The following is a 26,393-nucleotide window of genomic DNA, read 5'->3' as shown; positions in this document are numbered from 1 at the left end:
GGTATTTTAATAGGGTTTTCAGCTGACCGTGAAGTTCCCTATTGTATCTTCTTACTATCTAGTAAGCGGACCTCGCTTTGCTGAACCTACCTTCATACTGCGTATGTCTTTTCCTCTGAACTCACCGTCAATATATGTGGGGGGCTTCTGTCTCCTTTTTGGGGGAATTTCCCTAGAGGTAAGCCAGGTCTGTTTCTTCCTCTATTAGGGTTAGTTAGTTCTCCGGCTGGCGCTGGGCGTCTAGGGATAAAACGTAGGTACGTCACCCGGCCACTGTTAGTTGTGTGATAGGTTTAGCTCACGGTCAGCTCGAGATTCCATCACCCAAGAGCTAGTCTGTTATTTAAGTTCTCTGATGTTCCCTTGCCATTGGGAACCATGACAGTGGATGCATGGTCCACAGGGGACAGCCTACTAAATCTGTCTGCAGTCCCTAATTCAACTTTTCCTCCACTGTCTAAATCTGAGCTTCAACCTTCTGGCTCTCATTAAGTGCTTTTTTTTAAAAAATTGGTGGTTGGGGCCTAATAACTCTGTTTGCCGCTCCCTGGTGTTGTCCTCAACTGAATAAATCTGAGCTTCAACCTTCTGGCTCTCATTAAGTGCTGTTTTTTAAAAAACTTGGTGGTTACGGCCTACTAACGGTGTCTGCCGCTCCCTGGTGTTGTCCTTAACTGAATAAATCTGAGCTTCAACCTTCTGGCTCTCATTAAGTGCTGTTTTTTAAAGAACTTGGTGGTTACGGCCTACTAACGGTGTCTGCCGCTCCCTGGTGTTGTCCTTAACTGAATAAATCTGAGCTTCAAACTTCTGGCTCTCATTAAGTGCTGTTTTTTAAAAAACTTGGTGGTTACGGCCTACTAACGGTGTCTGCCGCTCCCTGGTGTTGTCCTCAACTGAATAAATCTGAGCTTCAACCTTCTGGCTCTCATTAAGTGCTGTTTTTTAAAGAACTTGGTGGTTACGGCCTACTAACGGTGTCTGCCGCTCCCTGGTGTTGTCCTTAACTGAATAAATCTGAGCTTCAACCTTCTGGCTCTTAAGTGTTTTTTTAAAAAAAATGGTGGTTAGGGACTACTAATGGTGTCTGCCGCTCCCTGGTGTCGTCCTCAAGTGAATAAATCTGAGCTTCAACCTTCTGGCTCCCATTAAGTGCTGTTTTTTAAAAAACTTGGTGGTTACGGCCTACTAACGGTGTCTGCCGCTCCCTGGTGTTGTCCTCAACTGAATAAATCTGAGCGTCAACCTTATGGCTCTCATTAAGTGCTGTTTTTTAAAAAACTTGGTGGTTACGGCCTACTAACGGTGTCTGCCGCTCCCTGGTGTTGTCCTCCACTGTATAAAGCTGGGCTTCAGTCTTTAGGCTTTTGGCCTATAGTAGCAGATATTAAACTGCATTTGGCCTACTTGTGTGGTTGGGGCCTTAAAACAGTGTCTGCTGCTCCTGGGTTTGCTACTCCACTGAACAAAGCAATGCCGCCTGTTTAGTCCTGTTACCAATTTTGAACTGCATTTAGCCTACTTTATTCTTTGGCCCTATATCTGTGTTTCCTCCTCATCCTGCCCATTGCCCAGCCACTGCTAGATGAGTCTGCTGGTACATTGACCTACACCACTACATTCCCCCTGCACTCTACACAGCCAGAATCTGACCCTGCTGAAAGTAAGGTTCCCCTTCCCGCATGTTATACCACCTTACACAGGGACAAAGAGGAAGGTGCAGATGAAAGTGCAGGTTCCTTCATCAGGTGGGGGGGCATACACATTGGCGACGTCACTGGCACAGGGCCCCTCAGAGTATGCAAAAGTGTCGCTGCTGGTGGGAGGCACCCCCGCCGTGCAAACACACCGCTGTACTTTGAGGGGCCCTGTGCCAGTGCCAATGCCAACGAGTGGGCCCCACCTGCTTGCTTAGGATCACAGCACTTGCAAACTTGACATACTTACCTCTCACTGCTCTACCGCCGTGACGTAGTCCACGTTTCCTGGGCCCACTAAAACCTTGAACCAGCCCTACCCCCCACAACTTTTGCCAAATGACCCCCAATTTCCAATGCCCAACTATTATTATAAAGTTAATTAAGATTGACAAGCTTCAGAAACAAGAATGGATGTTTTTGGCATTAAAATGGGCACTGTAGGTGTTTTCCTGGCCTCCACTCACTGCCGACTATGCTTCCCCATTGACTTGCATTGGGTTTCGTGTTTCGGTCGATCCCCGACTTTTAGTGATAATCGGCCGACTGCACTCGACTCGACTCTGGACAAAGTCGGGTTTCACAAAACCCGACTCGATCTTAAAAAAATGAAAGTCGCTCAACCCTAATAATCACATCTGGATCAGGAAAGAAAGATTAGGGCTTTTGGGGGGCTGGATCATGCATTCTAGTTGTGTCTATGCCCCTTCCCTTTGTCTTATCCCATCCCTCAGTTGAACTCGTTGGACATTAAGCCTTTTTTCAACTATATTAACTACGTAACTGCATGAATTATTTTTGGGTGGAAATGTTTTTAAAATGTGTATATGAGATTTGCTAAAATCACATTCATTTTACTGTCATTCAAATACTTTATAATCTTCCACTTATCAATCTGGATAAAAATTCACATAGTCTTGGAGTAAACCATGTATTTCCTTAGGCTAGGTTCACATTGCAGGGTGCCTACCCAAAAATCCCCTCATGACGGCAAGGAGGAGCCAGAATTTGGCCGATATCCTTGTCCACAGTCATTATGCCCCAGTAGCACCAAATTTCTTTAATTCCCGAGGTCCCCCACAGGGATGTTTCCCATGTGTCACATGTGTGGCCTGTAAAAATATTTCTAGAACCACTACTAGTGTTGAGCGATACCGTCCGATACTTGAAAGTATCGGTATCGGAAAGTATCGGCCAATACCAGCAAAGTATCGGATCTAATCCGATACTGATACCCGATACCAATACAAGTCAATGGGACTCAAGTATCGGACGGTATCCCTGATGGTTCCCAGGGTCTGAAGGAGAGGAAACTCTCCTTCAGGCCCTGGGATCCATATTAATGTGTAAAATAAAGAATTAAAATAAAAAATATTGCTATACTCACCTCTCCGACGCAGCCTGGACCTCACCGAGGGAACCGGCAGCATTCTTTGCTTAAAATGCGCGCGTTTCCTGCCTCCCGTGACGTCACGGCTTGTGATTGGTCGCGTGCCGCCCATGTGGCCGCGACGCGACCAATCACAGCAAGTCGTGACGTAATTTTCAGGTCCTGAATGCAGAATTAGGCATTCAGGACCTGAATTACATCACGGCTTGCTGTGATTGGTCGCGTCGCGGTCACATGGGCAGCACGCAACCAATCACAAGCCGTGACGTAATTTTAAAATGCGCTCGTTTCCTGCCTCCCGTGACGTCACGGCTTGTGATTGGTCGCGTCGCCCATGTGACCGCGACGCGACCAATCACAAGCCGTAACGTAATTTTAAAATCCTGAATGCCTAGAATTAGGCATTCAGGACCTGAAAATTACGTCACGGCTTGCTGTGATTGGTCGCGTCGTGGCCACATGGGCGGCACGCGACCAATCACAAGCCGTGACGTCACGGGAGGCAGGAAACGCGCGCATTTTAAGCAAAGAACGCTGCCGGTTCCCTCGGTGAGGTCCAGGCTGCGTCGGAGAGGTGAGTATAGCAATATTTTTTATTTTAATTCTTTATTTTACACATTAATGTTGTTTCGATACCGATACCCGATACCACAAAAGTATCGGATCTCGGTATCGGAATTCCAATACCCGCAAGTATCGGCCGATACCCGATACTTGCGGTATCGGAATGCTCAACACTAACCACTACCTTTGCCTCGGCGGATGGCGTTAATATTTTTTCCATCAAACAATATATCACCTGTGCTACCACGCAGGTGATATATTACGCTACATGCGGATGCCCCAAAATTTATATTTGCCTGACATCACGCCAATTAAGGATACGTACACGGGAGCATGTACGCGATATCCAGGCGGCAGCCTCTATAACGGACCTTAATTCATTAAAAACTATTCCTAGGCATTACAAGCTGTTTCATCAATCCTAAATCATTTATGGTCAGGGGTATCCAACATGTCCGTAGTGGCATCCGTGGTGGCGATATTAAGCGTTTATTAGCACAAAAGGAATGTAGGTGGATTACCATTTTGGGGACTATGTCCCCTAATGGACTTAATGAATCACAAGGGTTTGCCCCTTTTCTATAAATACCATCTCTAGCTCCCTGCCTGTGTGGTTCTTTTCCCTGCCACCTCTTTGCCAACTGTTAGATTTTAATGGCTGGTTTTATTCTCTGTTTTATCTTTTGATTGTTTTGTGTATTTATCACATTGTTTTCTTCTTTTCAAGTGATGACTTTCTATTAACATTTCACCTGTATGATTTCAAGGGTTACCGCCTGGATGGATGAAAAATCACTCCATTCAAACCGACTGGATTTTTTGCTATAAAGCGTTTTGCCGGAAAATCTACATATTGGCGTCCATGTTTGGACTAGAGAAACGGACTATATAATGACTCTCTGGATTTGGGATATTCTTTGTGTTATCTTGCCTTGGCAATAGCCTGCGGTATGGGGACTGTGGGACTTGATGTATATTTTATTTTTTTGTATACATTATCTGTATTTTTTGAATATAGTGCCATTAGACTTCCTGTAACAATATTCAAACTCAGTTATATTACACATTGTTTGTCCGGAGATGTCTGATGTGCGCACTGTGTATCTTTACTGTCCAGCCCCATGCTGTGCAGCGGCGCCGCTTTCTGTGTACCTGGTTGCTTGGTGACGGTGAGACGTCGGCCGCCCCATGTGACCGGGTCTGGATGGGTGGTGCCGATGTGCAGCGGCGCCGCCTTCTGTGTACCTGGTTGCTTGGTGACGGTGAGACGTCGGCCGCCCCATGTGACCGGGTCCGGATGGATGGTGCCGGTGTGCAGCGGCGCCGCCTTCTGTGTACCTGGTTGCTTGGTGACGGTGAGACGTCAGCCGCCCCATGTGACCGGGTCTGGATTGATGATGCCGGTGTGTAGTAATAGACGGCATGTCGGTTGCGCGCATGCGCTTCATACATATCCCTATTGGTGCCCGTAGAACAGGTGATCGTTTTTTACTAATATAAATACAGGGATTGTTACCTCCACTAGCCACACCCCCTGAAGAAGGTCATCTCGTACTGAAACATGCGTTGGGGAGTAGGTCCCGGCTCCATCGCTCTGCACCATGATGGGTAATGATATCTGATTTCAGTTTCTCATTTTATACTTTGTGCCGCCAGTGTAACATTCTTATGTAGTGAGTGGTTAGCAATGAATATGAAGGCATTATAGGGGCTCCTATTTATTCAGGGGTAGCATACAGCACCTGTGGGAGCATCCCTGCTAAACCCTGGTTATATCTGTGTTTATAGTTAACCCTACTCTGTCTATGAGTACTATCTCTATGGTGGCACAACTAATATTACAAGCCCTTGGTGCACTGCTCTGCAGCCGGTACCCAACATCTTGGGACTTTTTGATCACTGACCCAGTGTTTACTTAATAGTCTATTAGGCTGTTTTACACGTTGCTTGTCTTATGGATTTTCGTATCTTGTATTTTATATGGTCTAAATAAAGGTATTTTTGCATTTTTGATAAATTAGCTAAGACTCAGTTTTCTTTTTTATATAGGTTCACATTGCGTTAGGGCAATCCGTTAAGCGGATTGCGCTAACGCAATGTTTCTCTAGCGTCCGCGTTCGCCGTCCCCGCTAGTGCAGATCCCCGATCTGCGCGAGTGAGGACCGGACCTCGGACGCTGCTTGCAGCGTCCGAGGTCCGTCACAAAAGAACGGCACATCGCTAGCGCGTGCCGAAAATGGCATGCGCTAGCGATGCGCTAGAGGGAAAAATCACATTGCTGTCAATGGGTGCGCTAACGGACCCATTGCACGGCGTTAATTACGACAATTTCGCCGTGCAACGCAGTCCGTTAGCGTTAACCCATTAACGCAATGTGAACCTAGCCTTAGCATTGTTATGCACCACCAACAAAGCTCACCTATAAACTATCCATTTTTTAAATGGAAAATGTTACTTCACTATTTTATAATAACTAATACCAATTAATGAAACATTCTTTAATTGTAATTTTATTTTATTTTTTAATTAAAGACTTTTTTTTCTATGCGCGATTATAGGGAGTAGTGATCTTTTGTAAGAAGAGACAGCAGTCAGGTTGTTAAACTGAATGCAATAATAAATTAAATTATAACAGGTGGATAATTCTGTATACGGTAATTCCTGTGATTCAGAGTCAAGTAATGACCTGCAAAAGAAAAGAAATATCTTAGTCTGCTCTTACCATTTGTCCTATGGAACTCAATGAGATAGAAAGAACACAAAGGGGCGGAAGATGAGGCAGAAGATGCGACAAGGACCGGATAGGTGATGTGGAGGAATGGATGGGCAGGGGTGGTGAGGTGAGTGTAACAATTTTCTTTATTTTTTACATATTAATTTTTTATTAACAAAAGGAGATGCATAGGAGTTTTATGGTAGAAAAACTTATGACAAATCTTTATTGATACAATCACACATATATTGACAAACAATTTTTAAAACAAAATATATATGATGGTAAAGGACACCAATGAGCAACATACAGCACCATATGAATATGAACGTCCAATGAAAAGGACTAAAAGTATATAAGGTAAATAACCCTATCCAATAGTGTGTCCAAACATATCCCCTCACAACCTCTAGGGGGAGGACAGCACAAGTTCTGTCCCAATGTTTAATGCATGATAATGTCCACAGTTCATAATAGCTCCGTCTCACATGCCACCATGTAGGTACAAGGTTATAACATAGGTATTAGACAGAAAGAATAAGGGTTAACCTTACCGGTGCCGTAATGCGCAACTGGTCACACCCCAGTGTGATTGTATCAATAAAGAATTGTCATAAGCTTTTCTACCATAAAACTCCTATGTTTCTCCTGTTGTTAGTATATGGTAATGGAGTGGTATACAGGTAGCTAGGTGATGGTGCTTGGCTTACTGATTAATATGAGTCTGGGCATTTTTGTATTGATATTAATTTTTTATGTTCTGGGATCTGGAGAGACATTAGAGCTTAAGATTTATTATTTTCAAAGGACTGAAATTTTCCAGGAAAAAACATGGAAATTCTAATTTTACTCATCTATAGCAACTTGACTAAAATTGCTGTCATGACATATCACCATGTAGCCTTCGCCTTATTAATCTTAATCTTAAATCACGGAAAAAACTGGTGTGGGCTCCCGAGCAATTTTCTCCGCCAGAGTGGGAAAGCCAGTGACTGAGGGCAGATATTAATAGCCTAGAGAGGAACCATGGTTATTGGCTCCCCTGGCTAAAAACATCTGCCCCCAGCCACCCCAGAAAAGGCACATCTATTTAACCCCTTCAGATGGATTTACAGCGTGGAACATGACTGTACGGCGGACAAGTATGGGATATTGTTGCTTTTTTATTTTCCTTTTTTTTCAGAAGAACGAGGGTCTTCAGGTGGATTGAGCGTACAATAAAGATATTAAAACCCCATGTGTTTATTTATTTCATTAAAATACTTTATTCATAATTTGTGTTTGTGTATTTTTAACCCTTTACTAATATTGGATTAATAATGGATAGGTCTCTTATTGACATCTCTCCATTATTAACCAGGCTTAACCCTAGAACGCATACCTGGGGCCTCGCAGGCCCGCTAGGTTAATTGATTTCCATTTTCTGCAAGATTACATTAGTTAGAATTCTGAAACTCTAGGTATTCCTCAGGTATATAGTTGTTAGTAATTTCCAGTTGTTCATATATTTTTATGTTACAGGCATTTCGGTATAACAACTCTTTTTTGGGAATACCCCATATTCACATACCTGGGGCCTTTTAGGCCTGTACTAGGTTTACATGTGAGTACAAGAGATGTTTTCTGTACATTTTTTTCAAATGATATTGTAGATGAGGTAGTTTTGTGTACTAACTTAGAAGGAAAACGTATCGCTTCAGTAAGATGAAAAAACATGTAAAAATATAACAAAAGAGGAACTGTATGCTTATATTGCCCTTATAGTGAAACTCATCCAGAATTCCATGCCAACAGGAAGGACAAGAGACGTCTATTCTTGACGGAAATTTGCTATGAACTTTTAATGTCTACCATGATGGAGCGAAGCAACACGAAATGCTTGCAAAGGCAAACTATGGAAGCTATGATCCGATGTGGTATACATTTTCAGGAACATCCAGAGCCAAGAGAAGAAAAAAAAGAAAGCGTTATATTTGTCCAGGAAAGGAAATCTGAGTGTATCTGTATGCTCTTTAGCTGGGGTCACCAGGAGGTCAGATCCATTACGGATCCCCTCCTGGCCGACCCCAGTGGGAATGCATCCTTACTTTGCAATTTCAAATAAACTTTGAAAAATATTTTTATTTGAGTTATTCCATGTTATTTGCACACGGGCCTAAAAGGCCCCAGGTATGTGAAAGTGTAGATTTTTATGGTCACCTTACATTAGCAAGGTGAGATTAACCCCTTATTACCCCATATCCCACCACTACAGGGGAGTGGGAAGAGAGTGGCTAAGTGTAAGAATTGGCGCATCTTACAGATGTGCTTTTTCTGGGGTGGATGGGGGCAGATGCTTTTAGCCAGGGGGGGCAATAACCATGGTACCTCCCTAGGCTATTATCTATAATATCTGCCTTCAGTCACTGGCTTTCCCACTCTGGCAGAGAAAATTGCGCGGGAGCCCATGCCAGTTTTTTCCATGATTTAACCCTTTATTTTAACACCTAGAGCTCCCAAATTTTGCACACTCAAACTACTAACATTATTAGTGAGGAATATGTAAAAATATAATGGATATGAAATAGTTTACTATATGTAAACCATGTCTCATATGCTGTCAGGTTTGATAAGGAGTTAGCAAAAGCCGGCAATTGAATTACCGGCTTTTATGCTATCTAGCTCTGTATTAAATAAATATATATATATATATATATATATATATATATATATATATATATATATATATATATACGTCTCACTGGCATATATATACAGTACAGACACACCTCATTTAAAGATTTTTCTGTATTTTCATGACTATGAAAATTGTACATTCACACTGAAGGCATCAAAACTATGAATTAACACATGTGGAATTATATACTTAACAAAAAAGTGTGAAACAACTGAAATTATGTCTTATATTCTAGGTTTTTCAAAGAAGCCACCTTTTGCTTTGATGACTGCTTTGCACACTCTTGGCATTCTCTTGATGAGCTTCAAGAGGTAGTTACTGGGAATGGTTTTCACTTCACAGGTGTTCCCTGTCAGGTTTAATAAGTGGGATTTCTTGCCTTATAAATGGAGTTGGGACCATCAGTTGTGTTGTGCAGAAGTCTGGTGGATATACAGTTGAGAGTCCTTCTGAATAGACTGTTTGAATTTGTATTATGGCAAGAAAAAAGCAGCTAAGTAAAGAAAAACGAGTGGCCATCATTACTTTAAGAAATGAAGGTCAGTCAGTCCGAAAAATTGGGAAAACTTTGAAAGTGTCACCAAGTGCAGTGGCAAAAACTATCAAGCACTACAAAGAAACTAGCTCACATGAGGACCGCCCTAGGAAAGAAAGACCAAGAGTCACCTCTGCTTCTGAGGATTAGTTTATCATATATCTACCTATTCTATGTGTAGACATTTATTTTATCTATTCTATTCTAACCTGTCAGTATGATTTTACTGTACACCGCACTGAATTACTGGCTTTTCTATAGGACACGGGTATGTATTTCTGGCAAGGCAGAAGTGTGATCTGTGTGTAATCCATATTTTTCTCGCCCCCATAGACTTTCATTGTAGTATTTTTGGAGGAATTAGTTGACAATCGCAGCATGCTGCAATTTTCCCAGTCCGTAAAATACGGCCGAGAAATATACGGCTGATGGAAGCTGCCCCATAGAGAAACATTGGTCCGTGTGCAATGCGTTTTTTTTGCGCCTCTCCCTCGTCCGTATTTCTCTCTAGTGTGAGGCTGGCCTTAAAGCAAAAAAGTAAAAAAGTTTTTAAAAATATAAAAAAAATAAAAAAATATAAAAGTTCAAATCACCTCCTTTTGCCCCATTCAAAATAAAACAATTAAAAAATTTATAAAAATACACATATTTGGTTTTGACGCATTCAGAATCGCCCGAGCTATAGAAAAATCAGAAACAGAATTACGTTTTTGGTTGCTGCAATATTGCAATAAAATGTAATAATGGGCAATCAAAACATCATATCTATCCCAAAATGGTTTCAGCAAAAATGTCAGCTCGGAGAACAAAAAGTAAGCCCTCGCCCAGACCAAGATCCCAAAAAATTGAGACGCTACGGGTCTCGGAAAATGGCACCATTTTTTTACAAACTTAACAAACTTTTGACAAATAACCTGTCCATGTTTGGTATCTACAAACTCACAATGACCTAGGGAATCATAATGGCAGGTCAGTTTTAGCATTTAGTGATCATGTTGAAAAAAACCAAACAATTGAGGAATTGCACTTTTTTTGCAATTTCACTGCACTTAGAATTTTTTCCCCCATTTTCTAGTACATGATATGCTAAAAACAATGATGTCATTCAAAAGTAAAACTTGTTCCACAAAAAAACAAGCCCTCACATGGCCATATTGCTGGAAAAATAACAAAGTTATGACTCTGGGAAGAAGGGGAGCAAAAAATGGAAACACAAAAACAGAAATAACCCTGGTCCTTAAGGGGTTAAAGGAAAAACATTTCAATTCACCCCCCAAAAAAGAGTGCCTCTTGAAATTCCTATTAGCTTATACTTTAAAAGATGTTACAGCCTTACAGTTCAACAACTCAATAAGATTCCTGAGGTCTAGAGTCCCAGCTTCAGGTATTATATTATGCAGCTTGTTTCAGAAGACCTAATATTTAACAAGGACTCTCAGAAGTTCTCTTAATACTTTTCTATACTCATGTAAGGCTCATGGTAAAGATCTACAGAAAAGGCCACATTTGACAGTCACTTTTGATTTCTATGCGGTAGGTTCCTCCATAGTAATTTACTTGCTACATCCCCATCTGTTGTGCTGTTGAAAGGGATGTAAGGGAATTTATAAATTCAGAAGGTAACCTATTTTCTATTAGTCCCATCAGCAGCACAAGGCTCCCTCCCTATAATATTCTTTTGCCCCACCTATACTTTAGATACTTGTTGGAATGATCGTTGGCTCAGCCGGCTGCTATTTTGACTGACTCTCCCATAGACAGGAGAGCTCGCTTTGCTGAGTGTCCCTGTGCTCTCTCAGAGAGAGATGCTCTTTCCTCCCCAAATTCCTCTGTCGGGGAGTCTATATATATTAGATTGATGGATGAACCCAACGATCTCTCTGTGCAAGAAAAATGAATGGGAGGAATAGAACTAAGCAACAGCACACGTGAAAAAGACTGCACATGAGTTCACAGTGTGATGCAGCCGCAAAAAAGGCAAACACAGCTCTAGGATGTATTAAGAGAAGCAAAGAGTCTAGATCACGTGAAGTAAATATCCCCCTCTACTCCTCCTTGGTCAGGCCTCTTCTGGAATACTGTACGCAGTTCTGGGAATGACATTTTAAAAAATACATATAAAAACTGGAGCAAGTTTAGAGAAGAGCTAACAGGATGGTGAGCAGACTGCAAAGTATGTCATACAAGCAATGGTTAAAGGACCTGGGAATGTTAATTTGCAAACAAGAAGGCTAAGAGAAGACTTAAAAGCTGTTTACAAATATATAAAGGGATGGCTCAGTGTAGAGGGATCATCCTTATTCTCATTTGCACATAGAAACACAATAAGCAATGGAATGAAACTGAAAGGAATAAGATACACATTAGGTATTAGAAAACAACGTTTTTGACAGTGGGGGTGATCAATCAGTGGTACAGGCTTTCACGAGAGGTGGTGAGCTCTCATTCAATGGAAGTCTTCCATCAGAGTTGGACAGGCATCTGACTGAGATGGTTTAGTGAATCCTGCATTGAGCAGGGGTTGGACAAGAAGACCCTGTAGGTCCCTTCCAACTTTAACATTCTATGATTCTATGAACCTGGTGGGGGGCCTTAAGTCAGTTTGTGAAAAAATAAAATACAAAAAGGAGATGGAGATCAGGACACCTTATATAGCATTCTGGAATCAATGAAAATTTTCACCTCTCCTCTCTTTTCAGCTTGCATAATAGAGAATACGTGCTGCTGACTGAAGTAAGGGAAAATAGATTGACATTCTAAATCATCTCTTTTCAAGCATTTTTAGATTTTATTTTTCAGCCAGACAATTCACATAAAAACTTTGTCGAACATATTCTAAAGAAGGTGTATCAAACATGCAGCCCCTTAGGTTGCTTCATGTGACGCACTGGCACTGGGCACCACCGTTCCAATGTGGCCTGGTCCAGTTGGCCACCGACATTACTGCTACTCTTCATGTTAATGTGCAACCTTGAAAGCAAATTCAATTGAAATGTATCATGGAGCAGGCCAAAAACTGATGCCGGCGTCCCGGTGCGGGCAGCGTATGACATCACTGTCATCCGCTGCCCTGGATGTGGAAGAGAAGATGACACTGTTTGCCAAGAGAGCAAGGTCAGGTAAGAAGGATTTTTTTATATGAGTGTGAAGATCAATATAGGGACCAAGATGAGGACATTACTGCAAGATGGGGTATCAGGATGGGGGTCATACTGCAAGATGGAGGACCAGGATGGTGTCATTACTGCAAGATCGCGGACCAGGATATGGTCATTATTGCAAGATGGGGGACCAGGATGGAATCATTACTGGAAGATCGAGGACCAGGATGGGGACATCACTACAAGATGAGGATCAGGATGGTCATCTGACTACAAGATGGTGAAATCACTACAAGTAGAGGACCAGGATGGAGACATTACTACAAGATGTGGACCATGATGGGGACATTGCTATAAGATGTTTGTCAGAATTACAATATGGTACTAAAGGTATCAACCACTGAGGACTCTCAATTCTAAATATTTTTCTATATGGTACTAATTGAAAGACAATATTATTGCATGGGGCCAATGGGGGGCACAAAAAATAAAATAAAATGGTAACAATTTAAAAAATCCTAATAAAGTCTGAACAAATATTTTGACACTAAAAATGCTGTTTTATGTATAAATTAATGAAAACAAAAAAGTCCACATTTAGTTTTGCAGCATCTGTAATGACCCAAGCTATAAAACTGTATCATAACCCATATGATGAATGCCATATAAAAGAATAAAATAAAAACATGCCAAAAATGTTTAAAAAAATGATCAAAAGGTGTATTGAAAAAAATGGTATCACTGAAAATGTCGCCCTGCAGAGAAAGTGACCCTTCAAATTCAAATTTTTTTTCTATATGCAGTTCATATAACTAGCCGAGTTTTAGAATTCTGCTCTAAAGCTTTAAAATAATTTGGTGTTTCTCAGGAAAAGTAAGCTTACACACTAATTTTGAGTCATGATAAAATTTAAATAACTTTTCAAACTAGAATACACTATCAAACAATGTAAACCAAGATATTATTGAGGTGCAGTAGGTTCCAATTCCTCTCTTCTTTATTGTCAACAGATACTGCAGTATAGAAGATTTCAAAGATTTCCCTAAAATAATGATAAGGAAAAGCATGGCACTTAATGATAGGTCCATGCCCTCATCATCTCCAGCCTTGACTACTGCAACCTCCTGCTCTGTGGCCTCCCCTTTAACACTCTCGCACCCCTCCAATCTATTCTAAACTCTGCTGCCCGACTATTCCACCTGTCCCCCCGCTATTCCCTAGCCTCTCCCCTCTGTCAATTCCTGCACTGGCTCCCCATTACCCAAAGACTCCAGTTCAAAACCCTAACCATGGCATACAAAGCAATCCACAACCTGTCTCCTCCATACATCTGTGACCTCGTCTCCCGGTACTTACCCACACGCAACCTCTGATCCTCACAAGATCTCCTTCTCTACTCCCCTGTTATCTCTTCTTCCTACAATCGCATACAAGATTTCTCCTGTGCATCCCCCATACTCTGGAACTCTCTACCCCAACATATCAGACTCTCACCTACCATGGAAACCTTCAAAAAGAACCTGAAGACCTACTTCTTCCAACAAGCCTACAACCTGCAGTAACCACCGAAAGACCAAACCACTGCACGACCAGCTCCACCCTCGCCTACTGTACTCTCACCCATCCTTTGTAGATTGTGAGCCCTCGCGGGCAGGGTCCTCTCTCCTCTTGTACCAGTCGTGACTTGTATTGATTAAGATTATTGTACTTGTTTTTTATAATGTACACCCCTCCTCACATGTAAAGTGCCATGGAATAAATGGAGCTATAATAATAAACAATAATAATAATAATAAGGAAAAGCATGGCAGCAGAGGAGACTTAATATCTGTCTACAAATATCTCAAGGGCTGTCACAGAGTAGAGGAATCTGCTTTATTCTCATTTACACAAAGACTAGAAGCAATGGGATGAAACTAAATGGGTGTAGACACAGATTAGATATTAGTAAAAAACTTTTTGTCAGTTAGGGAGATCAATGAGTGGAACAGGCTGCCACGAGAGGTGATGATTTCTCCTTCAATGGAAATCTTCAAACAGAGGCTGGACAGATATCTCTCGTGGGTGATTTAGTGGATCCTGCATTGAGCAGGGGGTTGGACCAGATGACCCAAGAGGTCCCTTCCAACTCTATGATTCTATGATTCTAAGATTTTTTTTCAGTAGGTGCTAAATTAGAATTCTATCCCCTGACAGAGTTGATATAAAATTTGGTACTCAGATGCGATGCGATGAAAAGATTAATTTTTTTTAATAACTTCAATCGAAAATTGAAGATGTTTCGGTCTATATATTTGACCTTTATCAGTACACCCTCCTGAGCAATCCATGTACTGATGAAGATCTATTGTATAGGCCAAAACGTCTACAATTTTTTATTGGAGTCATTCAATAAATTTCATCTTTTCATCACATCTCAGTTCCAAGATGTATATCTATTAGATTTCCCTAAAAGACAGGAGTACTCCAAGACCTGTATAGCCAATGTAAAAATGTTTATTCTCACTAGTTGTCCATACTTTACCAGCTGAAATTGAAATCACTTTCATGTCCATGTAAACTTCATTATATATTTTACATTACTATAAGAGAGAGAAGAAACCTACAAAATATAGACGTGTGTTTCTGGTCCATCTTTGCGTCCCAAGATGTGTGGCATGGGATAAGCAGATGAAAAAAAGCATGATTTTGCGACGCTCTGCCACAAGATGTTTATGACCTTTATCTACATGTGGCCACATAGTGGTTGTGTTGGACATCTCAGCTCATCAAGTAATTTTTATAGCATGTTAAATATTGCTTTTAATTTGTTTCATAAATGTCTAAGATGGAAATACCCCTGTAATCAGCTTATTCACATAATTTTCCATGCACAGTTACACTTCTGGCCGCCCCATTAAATTGAATGCAGATGTATTTCTATTCTCAGAACATTAGTTAGCCGCTAATTCCATTGTTTCTCTATTGTAAGAATTAGCAGGGGTCCTGAGGTCAGATCTCCAGAAATCAAAAAGTTAGAGCATATCAATGTGAATGTCCTTCACTTATGTGTCTATCAAGCGATCATGACCTTTATTTACTCAGTGCAAGTAAAGAATAAAGTATCTGCTTGAATGGCTGCAAGCAGAGATCTTGAAACAATGAAGGAGACATAAAAATATGTATGTGTATAAAAAAAAATACAAGATTGTGCAACAAGAATCATTACTTCTATAAATATAATTGCCATAGTCATTGATTGCTTTTTATTTAAATTTATTGATTCTTCTGTGTATATCATTTTATTGAAGCATATTTCTCATAAAAAGTTAGACTTTTCAGGAATAGTTTAAGAAGAAGTGTACTAATTAGCTACAGGAATCATTTTATTATCTTTTATTACTGAACATAAAATATAGGTAGATGTACTTTATGGATACTAACAAGAGAAAATTGAGATAATACATAAACCTGGTGTGACCAACTTACCAAACACACATTTCTAGAATGATGCCTCAGGGAGATTATTCCATATAAAATGAATAATTAAAATATCTATAAATTTAGCTTGAACAACAGATGTTATTTTTATTTCAAAAGTAACAAGCCGCTTCATGCAATAGTTAATTACACATCATGATACTGTTAAATCTCTGGAAAAAAAAATTCCTTGTTTGACTACAAAATGTCTTCTACATTCTATACAGTGGATATGAAAAGTCTATACAGCCCTCTTAAATTGCCTGTTTTGTTTCAGGTAATAAAAAAAACAAAAACAAGAAGAAAGTTTCCCATCTTTAATGTCACCCATGATCTGTAGAAATCTACTGAGAAACAAACAAATAACTTTGTGAGGGAAAATAAAAGTAGCAAAATAAAATAATGTGGTGGCATAAGTGTGAACAGCATTTATAACTGGGGATGTGGTTGTATTCAGAATTAGAGAATTACATTTAAACTTGTGTTAAATATTAGTCAGTGCACGGCTGACATCATTTACAGGGATTCTGATTAATTTTGAAGAGAAGGAATATAAACCAGCTCACCCGTGATGCATAAGCTGAGTTTCGGAAGCACGGACCCGCTGTGTCCAGGCGTGTAGAATCCAAGAGAAGAAAATGTCCAGCTTCACCGAATCCGTGAAAAAAAGTTTTCTTTATTCACAAACTTAAACATGGAGGATACAGACTTCAGCACAACCATATGGGTAAGAATCTCAATGCGTTTCTGGAGACGAAGCTCCCTTAATCATGATCCAGAAACGCGTTGAGATTTTTACCCATATGGTTTGTGCTGAAGTTTGTACCCTCCACGTTTAAGTTTGTAAATAAAGAAAACTTTTTTTCATGGATTCGGTGAAGTAGGACATTTTCTACTCTTGGATTCTGATTGATCCCATATAAAGTTTCGCTGTTCTAGTAGAATTTTCTTGACATTTTCTTAGTTGCATTTCACAGCAAAGCCATGGTCCGTAAACAGCTTACAGCACAGCATTGTTGAAAGTTATCAATCAGGAGAAGGGTACAAAAACGTTTCCAAAGCATTAGAAATACCATCTAGCACTGTGAAAATGGTCATCAAGAAGTGGCTTAAATTTGGAACAATAGTGACATTACCTTTTAATTGCATCTTCCTTAATGATTCTTACAAAGACAAAAATAAAATTTGCTTGAGAGGCTGCCAAGAGGCCTACAGCAACAGCAACATTAAAGGAGCTAAAGCAACTTCTGGCACATTCTTGTTGTGCACTGCATCTGACTTGAAAAAAACAAACAATATTTTAAAATGTGACTTGGAAAATAATAAAAAAAGATATTAAAATGTTCAACATATTTAAATTGAACAATTGACCTCAAGGAATATTCCTGCCAGGTGTATAGGCAGCCTACAGTGAATTTTAACATGCAAACACAGATCCTTTAACATAAATATATTCTTAATGCATATCTTTTGATGTTTCCATGTGCTTCCTTTATATATTGGGTAGCAAGAGCTCCTCATTAGGTTAATAATGTGGATCGCATAAGAATTACCTAATGAAAATTATTAACACAGATAAGGCATTTGCTTTTATAACCAACGCTACATTGTTTCATCCTTTAATAAGCTGTGGATTCAATAGATATTTGTCACATTTTAAACGATTTCCAATTTTTTGGCATTTCTTCTTAATCACATTCTGTGTTGCAAAACGCAGAGAAGGGATATTTGTTGGTTACCTAGCAACTCCTAGAATTTTACTGCCACACATTACGAGGGGATTTTAAGCCGAGCTGCAGGAGATGGCTTTTGTAAGCAATGCAGTATCGTTTGAGGCACAGTTGTGTTTGTAGTACATAAACTAAAGCATGAAATATCATGCAATAAACTCACTACACTAGAAGAGAACAATGTGCTCTCTGCCCTTGAAATGTTACAACTCTCATTAACTTCTAACATTGCATTTCGCTTTTCTAATAAGACAGGCAGAGGTCAGATTTACCATGTTTTCAGCTGCGAAATTATCATTGTCGGGTCTTAAAGGGGTTGTTATCTTTCAGTAGATGATAATCTTTGGCTGTAGCTTATTCTTATTCTTTCCTGGGCCCACCCGTGAGTCTCTGCCACTTCTCCAAGTATCTGGCATAGGCTGCAGGGCTGTCATCATATTGACAGAGCGGCCGCCGATCAGTGAGCTCAGCGACTCTGGGTGTTATGTCTAAATGGGAACACCCCTCTAAGAGCTGCTGAACTCCCTGATTGGCTGCCGTGCTGTTAACATGATGTCAGCGTCACAGCCAATGATAGACGCCAGTTACACCTGGCGTGACATGCCACTGGACCTGGGAAAGGTGAGCATAGCCCAGTTTTTCTTTAGAAAAACCTGCAGCTGGGGATTTCCATCTGTTGAAAGGGAACAACCTCTTTAAACAGAAAAATCATACATTACTACAGCACATACCGAAGACTGAAGTGCTAAAGGGGTTGTCTATTCTTCTTTCTGTAGGACCACTCCTCTGACTCCTGGCTTCCTATTTGTTGGGGAGGGGAGATGTGAAGCGCGCTAGTAGATAGGTAGATCAGATCAGCAGCATGTTCATGACTCATTTCTAAACTGGGTACTGTCCCATGCTGTAAGCAGAGGCATTTTCACTTCTGCAGCATCAGTAAAGCACAAGGGTGCTGGAATTAATCATAACCAGCCATCCAGCCAGCATCAGAGCAGCTTGTAAGCGTGTGCTCTATGCCTAGGAAACCTGTCAGCTATGATAGACTGCAATGAAAGGAGGCCACTAAGCTTTGCAAGAAGTAAACTATACAAATAAAAAAAATTATGAAAATGCTTTTGTTTTTGGGTGGAATGGAATGAGTGGAATGTGTGTGATTTTCACCATAAACAGGTAAAGGAAAAAGTCAATATATAGACATACAGCTCTGGCAAAAATTTAAGAGACCACTGTAAAATGTTCAGTTTGTCTGACTTTTCTCTTTATAGGTATATTTTTGAGTAAAATGAAAATTGTTCATTTATTCTATAAACTTCTGATATCATGTCTCCGAAGTTCCAAGCAATAAATTTTGTATTTTTTTTCAGGAAAGGAAAAATGGTCAAAATAATAATAAAATAAAGCCCCAGTGTTTTCAGACCTCAAATAATGCAAAGAAAACAAGTTCATAATCATTTAGAAACAACAATACTAATGTTTTAACTCAGGAAGAGTTCAAAAATCAATATTTTGTGGAATAACCATGATTTTTAATGACAGCTTTCATGCATCTTGGCATGCTTTCCACCAGTCTTTCACACTGCTCCTGGCACAAAAATGTAAGCAGTCCTTCTTTGTTTGATGGCTTGTGACTATCCATCATCCTCTTGATTACATTCCAGAGGTTTTCAATGGGGTTCAGGTCTGGAGACCGGGCTGTCCATGACAGGGTTGCGATGTGGTGGTCTCTTAATTTTTGCCAGAGCTGTATATACAGTGTAGATATAGATATATATATATATATATATATATATATATATATATATATATATATACTGTATATATATATATATATATATATAAAAACACACTAATAAAAGTGCTCATGGAGCTCAGGATTAAATACATGTATTAAATGGAGTAAAGAGAGAAGATGACTTGGTCTGGTAAATCAAGTTTTATTTCACATCACGTAAATGATGGGGTGCATGCTTACATGGAGAGGAAGTAGTAGCAACAAGATGTACAATAGGAATAACGACTCATTCTGCTGAGCATATGTTTTGGACGTGTACTGCCCAATTGCAAATCAATCAGCACGCTGACCAATGTAAATCAATTGGAAAATTACTTTGCAAAAAATTGCAACATTCAAAAATATCATCTGAGTATCAGATGAGAATCACCCATTCAAGTCTATGGTGCACAAAAAAAAATCAGATCAATATTTATATTGCATCCCTTTTTATGGATACATTGTCGTTATTAACATGGGACATTGTATTGTATCATGAACATTTTAAAATGTTGATGTATGAAAACAAATGACACACTGATGTCACACGGGTTTTTCTGGATGAAAATTAGATGATTTTTTTATACACTCTTGTAAACATGTTCTAAAACATTCTGGCAGAAAGCATATGGAGCTCTGATCAATGTTCTGTTAAGAAATGTTTAACCCTGGAATTCATGTGAATATCTCCTTAACATGTATGACCTACACACATTGTTACAGACCTTATGTACTGTATTTTAATATCAGTATTAGCGACAGTATTCTGTAATGCTCCGGCTGTTTTCAGCAGGATAAAGTGTCCTGTAATGCTGCATAAATTGTGCAAGAATGGTTGGTCTTCAAATTTTCAAAGATCTCAAAGAAGAAAAAGTCCAGTCATGGAGGCCTTATCCTACTACTTACATAGCTTAAAGGATCTTGTTGCCAGATGGTACAAGATACCTTTAGAGGCCATGTGGTGTCAATGCCTTAATGAGCCCAAATTGTTTTGGGTGAGAACCTACAGGGTATTTGGCAGGTGGTGCAAAAAAATATCCCAGTTCAAGATCATTGCTGTATTTGCAGTAGAAGCTCAGCCTCTAACTTTAGCTTTTTGTTAATATATTAAGACAAACCCTCATGTAAAGCTCATTTATATTTCAAGCATAAAATGTGTTAGCACTGACAATTGAACTACATTTGTAGAAGACAAATATGATTAGCTGAATGTTAAATCATCTACTGTATCTTGGCTGATTGGTAAAGGTTTGATAGTCCCTAATATATCTGTTTCAGATGTTAACTTCTGTTCTGCTGGGCTGAAAATTCTTGACCGTATCATATCTAGGTGCTCAAAGATAATTACTTAGAAATGGTGTAGCTGACACAAGTACAAAAGGCATAAAAAAGATCCTTGCAAATCAGGCTCACTTATGTTAATGTGCATTTATATAAGTCAGTTTTATGGTAGTTTTTTAAAAATTTTTTGCTGAGACTGTTGTAATTATGGCAAAATCTTAACCCCCATCCTTTTTTTTTTTTTTACAAAATAAGATGGTTTTGCCACAGTTTTGAAATTCATGCCAAAAGGACAGACGGAAGTTGTGATAAAAAACTATTTGTGTAAATATACCTTTAATGTTAATTAGTATTGCCCAAAGAGGTTGTCCACTACCCTTACTCCGTTACTGTTTTTGCCATAAATGACTAAGTATATTGCCCCTAAGGATCCCCATATCTCTTTGTTGCCAATTTTCATGTTATTTTGTACATTTCTGCTTTACTTCCTGTCCCCTGGCATCAGCTGTGCTGTCACAGCCATCACTTCCTCTTCAGAACCCTCTGTTCCATTCTGGCTTCTAGCCACCATTGAACACTTCCCCAGTAACTCTGCCCAAGACCCAGCACTGACTGACAGCTGCTAATCATTAGGGCCAGCTGTCAGTCAGTGTCGGGGTCATGGCTATGGCTACTACTCTCTATACAAAGAGCGGTGACTGAACACACATTGGAGCAGCCTCTGTGACTCAAACCGATACGCTGCCTGTAGGATTAAAGCTCATTTCCTCCCTGCAGAGGAGGTCTAAGTGCTGGTGGAGGGCATTTTCACAACCCTATTAACCTGCAGATTAACGCCATTACTGAAGGTTAAGAGCGTTTTTTTAGATGACAGAATTTACGACATTTTCTTCTTGGTGTTGCAATTTCAGTGTCATGGAGTGAAACACCACACAACATTGTAGATACTGGGTGGAAAGCATGGTTATAGTTTTAAGAATGGGGCAAAGAATCTTAAGTGATGACTCTATCGACCCTGGAAAGTTGCCATTGTATACTCACTTAATTGTAACTGGTATTTTGCTTGAAACAAATCAGACAAATACGACATACTGGCTTACTGTAAGCTGTGTAGCGTACAGAGTAGCAGCTGATCAGACATGGATTACTCATACAGAATAGTGAGCCGCAGTTTGTGCCTTGACAGTCCTGACAAGTCATTTCACACAGACAAGAAGGTATTTCGCCATGCACAGGCTGCTGTTATCATGCCCTTGAAACTTCTAACAAGCTGTATGTCAGTAACTTATCCATAGGATGCTCAGCGCTCTACCTAGCAATTTACAGTGCACTATTAAGCAAATGGTACAGAGAAATGTGCTTCACATCTCTGAAATGCTCTCATTTAGGTAAAATCTCAGTCTGCTGATGGCAGTTATGTGCCAGGATGGCAAATAGGGATAAATGTAAAAGCAATATGAGCTCGAATGAAATTATGATAAGAGTCAGATGGTGTCATTACGCACATCCCCATAGGCAAGCATTAATATAACTTACCAGAATGGAACTGAAATATTGCACTGGAGGAACATGCATAAAGTGTGCAAATTTCAGTTAACTGTTTCATTACACAAACCTTTTATCTGCTCATGCTTCTCTCTACAGTTTATTGTGACTGTTTTACCGGTTGATGCAATATCCCAGCGGTGTAAACAGCAATTAAAGAACAAAGAAAGCAGATAAAGCAATCAGCCTGGTTCTGTACTGCAAACTTCTGTGTTACTTCTGTGTTAAGCCCTCAATGTCATCCAATTTGTTCACTGCTAGGTTTTACCTAAAGCCATTAAATGATTGTCTTCTATCATTACTATACCATATGAGTAATGTCAGAATAATAAAGCCATAACTTATCAATGAAGGATATGAACCATGATATTGTAAGGCAGGGGCTACACAGCGACTTTGGCAGTAATACATTTTGCGCTGCCAAAGATTTCTAAGTAAATCTATATGGCATTACAATACAAGTGAGAGGGGTCACATTTCGACCTCGTGGAGACCGCGATTGAGACAAGCATTTGGCAAAAAGTTATGATCTGACTTTGGACTTTTTGAGACATGTTTTTTGCAGTTTTTCTACTCCATTGACTTGTATTGTGCTACAATGTAGCAGCAACACCTTGCAAGCTTTGGCCACATGACTTGTGTCGTGGCCAAAGTCACTGTGTAGCCCAAGTCTAAGCTTGACATAAGCAAAAATATGTTTCATCCTCCTATCCTAAGAATCATGTGGTCATGGTGATGTCACTTAAAGGGAATCTGTCACCAAGTTTTTGCTATGTAATCTAAGAGTACCATAATGCAGGGGCAGAGACCCCGATTGCAGTGATGTGTCACTTACTAAGCTGTGTTTTGGGGTTTGAATACAATAAGTGTTTTTTTCGGTGGGAGAATATCACTACAGGACAACTGGCCTCGTGCCTCCTTGTCCAACCACTCAGCCAGCACTGATTAACAGCTCTCTGTCACTGTACATTGTACACAGAAAGCTACCAATCAGTGGTGTAAGTAGAGTCATACAAAGCTCACCATTTCAAGCACTGCTAGATGTGCTGCAGAGAAAAATCTGCTGCACCCAGTAAACAAAGTGATCAGGATCTCTGTCTCTACAACATATTGCTGATAGATTACAAAAAACTGCTGACAGATTCCCAAATACTGTTGCCATATGCAGCAGTTGAAGTAGAAGTGTGACTCTAGGGAGGAAACAAAGTTAGATTTTGCAACTGCAGCTGGTCAGGGAGGAAGCACCAGGACTGTTAACAGTCAGGAAGCAAGTGTGGCATGCATGGCAGGATGGCAGTCGAGAAACAGGGGTAGTTTTACAATGCGCTGACTGTGCAGTCCGCGGTGACTGCTCACTACTCCACTGACACTGCTTCGACTGAAAGAGAGTGGCTGCAGGGAGAATAGAACCTCATTTTCTCCCTGCAGCTTCACTTTCATTTCTATTGCAGCACATGTTTAAAATTTTATTTTTGTGAAGATTACGATTATGGTTCCAGGTAAGTATTTGATGACAGGTTTGCTTTATCTAAGTTTAACTTGTAAAAGGCTTCAATAGCATAAAACTTATTTTCTTTTGATGACTGAATTACTCACGATCTTGGTTCTTGAGTGTTCCCTGAGCCTCTAGGTTAGCGGCCCTTTAGTATGCATCCCATGATTGCTAACTTGCCCGGTACAGAATTTCATTAGCACATGTACATTATCACACTGCTAATTATATTGGATAAAATAAGTAGCACATTTTTGCTCAGTGAGTTTGGGGAATAAACCAATGAGATAAATCTACTTCCTCCAATACATTTTTGTTAGTTATGCTGACAAATGCCATCTTGCATCAATGCGGTTGACATTGTAGTCCTGAAGTTTTAAAGGGAGCCTGGGAGGAATTCTGACTGTTCAGAGCTGCTAATAGGGATAGACAAGATAAGGGGAATTCTGCATGAATATATCTGTACATTGCAAATAAATGGTAGCATGACTTTTGAAATACAAATTTACTATATTGCCTGCAATGCATTGGAGGCAGATGCTAGAACAAAAGTGAACTCTGGTCTCCATACTGAGCTTTCCCCAAACCTGTCCCCTTCTGACTGTTATAAGATCCTGATTGGATGCTATAATAATCTTTTGCACACAAAGGGGGAGGGGTTGGCAAAACTAGGTTGTTCAGCCACTATTTCAGTCACTAAATAGTGGTGTTAGTCAGTCAGCCATGGTATAGTGTTCTCTTTTAGTCAGAATATAGTGGTGCTAACTAGTCATGGTATAGGGGTGTTATCCAGTTATGATATAATGATATTATTGCATAGTAATGTTTTTAGCCACTGTGTGGTCGGTGTCATTTAGACACTGTGGGATCAATTCATTAAGGTTGACATAGTGCACAACTACTCTACCCCAGTCTTGCTGGAGTACAAGGCACTAAAGTCATTAAGAAGCACATGCCATTACTCTATAGTAGGGAAGTACGGTGTGCTTAACCTCTGCACGGAACAGAAGCAGCTTCTCCATTGCTGTCTGTATACTCTCCCTGCTATTGCCTTGCACTTCAGTGTAAGTTTGATGAAGGTCTGTTTGATGGAAATATCACTGATTAATACACTGATTTTGGATGAATTGGATGGGCAGGAGTGACCACGACTAATCATGAGCTAATTTAAACTGTAATGAAAACACCAAAAGTTGCAAGGTTTTTTGGCTAACTCCACATTGTGCAACAATTTTGTGAATTTTCAAAGCTTTTACAGAATTTTTGGCATTTTACTCTTTAGGAATCCCAGGATCTGGCTTTGAACTAGACAGCAATGCTTTGACTTTCACTGAATGGCACTCAGAAATATTGATTAACTCTTTTGATAATTGTCTTGAATGCATCACATTCGATGATCAATGTTAAAAATAGTTTTATCATTGTTCTTCAGTTTTTCAACATTGACCAATATATTCATTATTTATGTTTTTTGAATTTGTATCATTTTACTCACTTGTATAGCGGCATTAATTTTCCAAACTCTTTACAGACATCATCATCACTGTTCCCAGTGGGGCTCACAATCTAAATTCCCTATCAATATGCCTTCGGAGTTATAACCGGTGAGTGCCATTGGACCTGCAATGGAGCTATTCAGGTTTAGTGCCTGGGGCAGTGTGAGCTGTCTGTTCTATCCTGGTAACATTGCTGGGTATTCTGAATTACTTCCGAAATCAATTAGAAGAAAATATATTTTGCACAAAACTCAGCTGTGACATGCTGACTGTGGAAATATATCTCAGGTTCACTATGGTGTCTCGGGGTGCTAATAATGTCATTGATATCGTCAACTGACATTGAATTCTCATAAATGTCAGCCAATAAAGTAAATTATTAATCACAATATCAGAGTTGTAGCTGATTTCTTGAATTTATAATCCTTGGAACCTTTTATTATGTCTACAATTTCTGGGGAATAATAATTTCTATCCTTACAGGTGATGGATTTCGGTTAAACATAAGGTTAGGACATGTTTCCTTTTTTAGCCATGTCAAAAAGTGAGTCTGACACTGCCTAGATTACCATATTTCTTCTTATGTTTTCCATATTCCAAGTCTCATCTATATCTCATTGGCTAAAATATAAATTCTATGACTTCGAATAAAAGAAAGCAGCATTCAGTAAACTGTAATGAAAGCAGATTTTGTTGTTCCGTCTAGATGTTGTATTATGCATGAAACCTGAAGTATCTGCTGATCCATAAAGTGAAGGCTATAAACCTTTTAATTCAAGAACGTGAGTTTGCACAATGTTATCCTAATTTCTTTTGCTCTGGAGATTAATTCTAGTAATCTAAGACTTTGTGACATTGAATACAGTGTGTGACAAAGAATGCACTGTAAACAGAATCTGATGTTTGCTAATCTTTATAAATACCTTAATGTGACTTTGTGTG

The sequence above is a fragment of the Ranitomeya variabilis genome, chromosome 2, assembly GCF_051348905.1.
Source record: "Ranitomeya variabilis isolate aRanVar5 chromosome 2, aRanVar5.hap1, whole genome shotgun sequence".
Taxonomy (NCBI): Eukaryota; Metazoa; Chordata; class Amphibia; order Anura; family Dendrobatidae; genus Ranitomeya; species Ranitomeya variabilis.
This window is presented reverse-complemented; position numbering follows the sequence as displayed.